Here is a 6,011-nt window from a genome sequence, read left to right on the forward strand (position 1 = left end):
CAGCCATTTGCAGTACAGGTGGACGCATGGTTACATTAGTTACTGGGCTTAGTGGGTTTTGTTTTGTGACAGGAGTTTCTTATGATCCTGTAGAAATGAGGAATCCCATACAGTAATTTACCCTTGCTCAGGTCATAGTCAGGCTTTCCTGCCCTTCCAGGACACCCTGTTCTGGACACCCTACAGCCTTACTAATACATGCCAGTCCCCTACCTTGCACCAAGGATAGCCCTGACACTGGCTCCACAGAAAGTGGTGAAGTACTAGATTTCCTCAAGGAGTAGAACGTGATGGATTTAAAAAGAAAAGTCACAAAGCCTTGGCACACTCTCCTCAGTGGGAAAGCAGGAGGACTCTTTACAACTCCATTTCCCCTCTCTGCCCTGAAGGATACCAGGGCTCCAAAGGTGGTGGCCTTGGTCTAGCAGTGACATGCAAGAGCAGAGCAATGCGAACATTTTTCAGTGCCTTGCCTACATACGTATCTCTCTTTGTTTTTTCTCGGTGACAGGTTTCTCTTGAGCCATGCATACCAGCATACTGTTGCATGGTGTGGATACAGGGAGGATGACTGCCATGGCCAAGACCTGACAAGCTGCCCCAAGTGGTGCTGTGACCCCGGGTCTCTGGATGGGGGGCACTGTATGATCATACAGTTGCTGCATTTGACTGGTATGCTCCCAGAGTTGCAGCAAACAGGAAAGCAAAAGCTCTCTGGGTGCGTAGGGATGAGTATGGTTTTCAGTCCTGCAGACAGTCCTTTGTGAAGTTACTTTCTTCAGCATTGTTTGAAACAGTTCATATAAGCTGCACCTAAGGAAAGTATTCAAAGATTAATATACCTCTATCTTAACATTAATATTAATATGCCTCTATAAACAATTGCAGGCTGTTGCCTGGAGGATAGGGCCCAAGAACACCTCTAGCGGTGGCACTGGCTGCCTCATTTGCGAGAGCTCCTCCATCTCTTGCCAGCGAAGGGACGGTCCATTTGAAGTACTGGCGTGAAGGAAGGAGAGAGGGAAGGGGAATGCCCCAAGTCATGAGTCTATGGGGTTTGTAACTGCTCTGCTTGTGTGGCCAAAAGCTGCCACTCAAGGAAAGGTGTGAACCTAGCCACCTTAAAGCAGTTCCCCTTGCAACAGGTCCCTAAATATGCACCTTTGCACCATCACACACTTAGTCCCTGACAGAGACCTGTCTTACCATACTGCTGTGTGGAAATGTCTAGAAAAGGAACCAAAGGAAACAGGGTGCATCACATTCCACTTGCCCTGGTGGGGTCTCGGCCAGCCAAGTACAGCACAGGCATCTACAGCAGCACGCTGCAAAGGGAACGTCACTCTACTGAGTACCAACAGCAACCCAAAGAAGAGGCAGTGCCCTTAGCCTCCAGTATGGTGGCTTTTGACAGGGGAGGAGACCACTGGGCTACCCACTGTCTATTTGAACCATGAGATCCAGCCCCTGCCACTTCTGTCACACTGCAAAAATTCCCTGGACCTGAGTAGGGCAAAGAAGATACCTGGGAGAAAGCAGGGATGCTTTGAGCGCTTCAGTCAAATTAGTGTCACTTTATTCATCATATTAATGTTGACCTCATTTAGCATGTCATCGAGGATGCATGAAGTTCTTTTCCAATCAGCATTAATTTGCATACATACTTTTACACAAAACAGAACCTAGCTGAATGACTCAAAACAATAGGTCTCTGTAAATAAATCCTGGTCCATCGCCCTCTTCCTCCCCTCTTTCTCTGTACATTTTCCGCATTGTAACTTCTACAGCAGGGAATATTTTGCACCTGAAAGCTCCTTGCACAAAAAAAAATGTTGGCAGTAAGGAAAAGCATGGGCAATTCAGTGCACTTTGCTGCCAGCAGGATGGCAATACACAGTGCTGATTTTGCATGAAAGGAGGTGCCAGAATAAAGTGCCAGCACAGTAATGCATCTACACTAGGAACAGCACAGTGGCCAGAGTCATTTCTGGGATGCAATTCCAAATCATTCATCTGTCACAGAATTAGCAGGAATACTCTGTGATCTTTCCCAGGGCTGGACATGGATTCTTGCTCCTTAAAGCTTGCTTATAAAGCTTGTTTAAAGCAATGTGGAGCACCTCAAGTGGTAGTCTTGTCTAGACCACTGCACTGCATCAGGATCAAGCAAACCTAACCCAGTGTTGATAGTCTCACGTCTCCTTGTTTTACTCTGAGAAGAAACTGAAGTCACCCAAGGGATCAACATTGAGCATTTCAGAGTGTCCAAAGAAAATAATATGCTAAGAAAGTGGATTGGATTGGCTTAGTTAAGGCCAGTTTTATATTTATCCAATTAAAGTTAATTTCCCAGAAGTATGGCACCTGCTCCAACAAACAAGTGTTAGAGAAGCACAGTGTGTGTGTAATACTCACATGCTTCCTGCTGCTGTGTGTGTTTGTTAATGAGTCTCTAAGTAGTCTTTTTTTGATTTTTTCCCCCTTTTTTTAAAGAGTAGGGATACATTTCTTTTCAGAGTAAGTACTAAGAAGATCATCATCACATTCTTTGTGCAAGGAGGACGATGACTTCTTTGTCTGAATAGAAACAGGTAAATAGTCATCTGTCCCCTGACTTTGTAATTTAAACAGTGTAAGTCAGTAGGGAAAGGCTATAATTGGAGTCAGAGTAAGTGAGGTGAAAATTGCTAGGTGGCAATACCATCTGCATCTTGTTTTAATTAGCCAAGTTTATTATCAGACTATAAACTTTCTGCTATTCAAGTCCTTGGTTTATTTCACCCATCAGTCCAAAGCGATTGCCACATGTCTAGGTAAGCACAATTACCTATCAGCAAAGGAGAATTATCCTCCCCACTGATCTGGCTAACAGTTACTGTGTCTAGGAGTAGGTACAAAAATATGACTAACCAAGATTATTGTCACATCTGCTTAGTGTTTCATGACAAACTCTATTGAGGCTAACAGTACCACTGTTAATTCAATTAGATCAGTGTTTTCCTTTGCTGGCCATGATGCATTTGGAAGACCAGCAACTGTATGCAGAGCGTGGCTGGCAGTCTTCTGCAAGGAATAATAGCATCATAAATAATATATTAAGACGAAGACAAATCTAGCAGGATGCAGTCAGAGCACATCAGCCGTATAGCTGAACCCTGCAATATCACAAGTGGGGGAGGAAAAAAGTAGCTATGACAGGAAATTATAACAGCTATAAATGACAGGGACTGCAGGAGGGAACAAAACTCATTAGGTTGGCTCTTTAAGCAAAGTGCAGGGGAAGCACAGGCCAGCCTGCCGGCAGCAGTGGAGTCACTGCATGCCCTCACATTCATCCTCCTTAAGATGAAATAGCGGACGGCTAGTGCTGGATTTAAGGGAAGATGATAAATAAGGAAAGGAAACTGGCAAAGAGCTCAGTGGAAATGCAGCTCTTTCTCCTGCCTGCGAGCTCTGTCCTAGCATTCAGCCCTATGGAGGGATTTCCAGGGCTGCCCCCTGTGTAACAAAGCTGCCCCCTCACCATCAGCAAAGAAACCACCCTGCTTTGGGGAAGCACCTTGCACAGCCAGGGGCATCAACCTGTGGGAGTGAAGGGCACAGGTAACAGGGCTGATGGATGGGTCCTTTGTTCTGACCTGCTTGGTTTGAGCTAGCAGGTACCATGCATCAGCAGTCAAGCACAGCTACACCATAGCAAACATCAGGGAGTAAGAGACATGCTTGTGGAAATCCTATTCCAGCCTCTTTTGTGGTCAAAGGGAAAAAAACAAAACGTACGTTAGCCTCGGCCAACATGTTAGTAAAGGGGTGCTGATAAGAGCTTTCCAAAACAATTTCTGCCCTTTTTTTTAATACTATCTTGCTGTGTACGGAAAGGCACCCCATGGAGGGGGGGGGGGAGGTGGAGTGGGGGGTGGGGCTGGGGGAGAAGAAGTTAAAAAGAGAAAAAGAAAGAAAACAAGAAGATTTTATTTCTCTGACTTTTAGAAACGATGACAGAATCTTATCAATTCTCAATAAACACAATCTAAAGTATTCAGGCTGCTGATAAAGGTATTGCTTCTGATGGTGCAAGCAAACTGCAGATTGAGGGTTTTTTAACGTTGCGCAAATTGCCTGTGAAGCAACCTTTTATGAGATATGGTGGTTCAAACAATTTTGTAAGGAGCAGGAGACAAAGAGTTCCTTTTACACTAAAATGGTTTCCTAGGAAACACTGTAAAATGTAACATGATATCTCTTTGTGGAAGTTCAAGGACTTGTGTGTGCGAGAGCGTGTGTTTCTCCTGACCTTCTTCCTTTATTTTCTCCCTTTACTGGTGTGGTGTGTGGTATCGCTGGCCCATTTACCTTTTGATGGTATCACAAGGACAGAGCAAGCCTGTACCACAGCAACCCACAGTCTGAAGGACACGATTCACTTTGATAATCAAATGTCTTCTCTAAACAGAAAGGAAAAAAATTTGATCAAAACCAAGTCTTTTCATCAGTAGCATCATGATTTCAGAATCAGAAACAAATAATGACTGAAAATTCTCAGAGCCAAATTTCAGATGTCAGACAGTCCTTGTACCTCTCTCAGAGTATTTTCTCATCTGTATGGGCCCTACACCACACAACATGTGTTAGTGGGAGTAAAGCAGAAACAAATACCCTGCAATGCTAATCAGAGATCTGGATTTGTGTGTTATAGGAAGGTCAGAAACATGTCCAGACCTTCCTTCCAGTTAAAGGCTAATAATCTGCCCACCTGAGAGAAGCACTTTGCCCTTCCCTATACGCAAGTAGTGTGTCCCCCAGAGATATAAAGTTCCTGACCGGAACACCTCAGCTGTTTATCTGAACAAGTCTGAATTTACCCAACGGCATGCCTCTTTCATTAGTTGTACTACTTGCATAGTTTATAATGGTGACACAGTATTAGGTGCATTTCCTGTGCATGTTAAAAGACTGCAGAAATATTGACATATAAAACCCTTTGTCCCACCCCTGACTATTCTTAAGACCTTGATACGCTGAAGTCCTTAGGTGGGCAGTACATGACTGTGCAGTACTGCTAACAAGTCCTTCATCCTCACAGCTGCGGCAGGAGCATCTGCCCCATGTTATGTCCAAGTACAAGACCATGCTGGCTCAACTGCAGAAGCACTATGGCAATGCATACAAGGCAACAGAGCCAGGCCAATAGGGCCCAAGTGGCTTGCTGAGTGGCAAGCATAATTTCTTGCAAGATATCTTACAATAAGTTGCTTTGCAATAGACCGTCAGTGGATAAAAGATTTAAACAGGGCTGGGGATAGTAACTGGATCTTAGGACTCCCTTTGCCTGGTTTGGAGAAACAAGCTAGTATTTCAGAAATAGTAGCTTTTACTTTAAGTGGAGCATCATTCATAGATGAGAGGTGGCACTGACTGTACCAGGCAGCCTCAGCCAGAGAACCTTCCTGAGTGAACCGGACTATGTCTTGGAGAAGCACACATCTAATGTACTGATCCCTGGTGCTGCTTTTCCACCCCAGTTTACCACCTTGCTGCAGCGGATGGTCTGTTGTGCCTCAAGCAGAGCCTGGGACAGTGGCCAGCAGAAGTGTGCATGGTGGTGTGTCTGGATCTGTTCCTGGGAAAGGTTCCTGGAGTGTTTCTGTCCTGCAGGTAACAAATGCTGAAAAAATCACAGAACAAAGTCCTAAGATATTAGCTCATCTTTATAAGCACAGCGTAGCCCAAGCAGCGGGTGGACTAAGGACTGACATTTACTGTCAGTGCAGAAATGTGAGCTTAGGGGAGCTACTGAATCCAGCAGGGTGACCAGGGGTAAAGGAGGGAACAGCATGTGGATCCAGGTGTGCACCCTGGAAGAGCTGGAGTGCATTCCTGCCAGCAGCACAGGTGATGACCCAGGGAAGTACTTAACATTAAGCATGGTATCATCCAGTGAGCTCTGGTTTTAAAACCAAGCCTGAATGACAGCTTTTCTGGGCAGGGCTCCACATCCCCTCCTGAAGAAA

The sequence above is a fragment of the Lathamus discolor genome, chromosome Z (genome assembly GCF_037157495.1).
Source record: "Lathamus discolor isolate bLatDis1 chromosome Z, bLatDis1.hap1, whole genome shotgun sequence".
Lineage (NCBI taxonomy): Eukaryota > Metazoa > Chordata > Aves > Psittaciformes > Psittacidae > Lathamus > Lathamus discolor.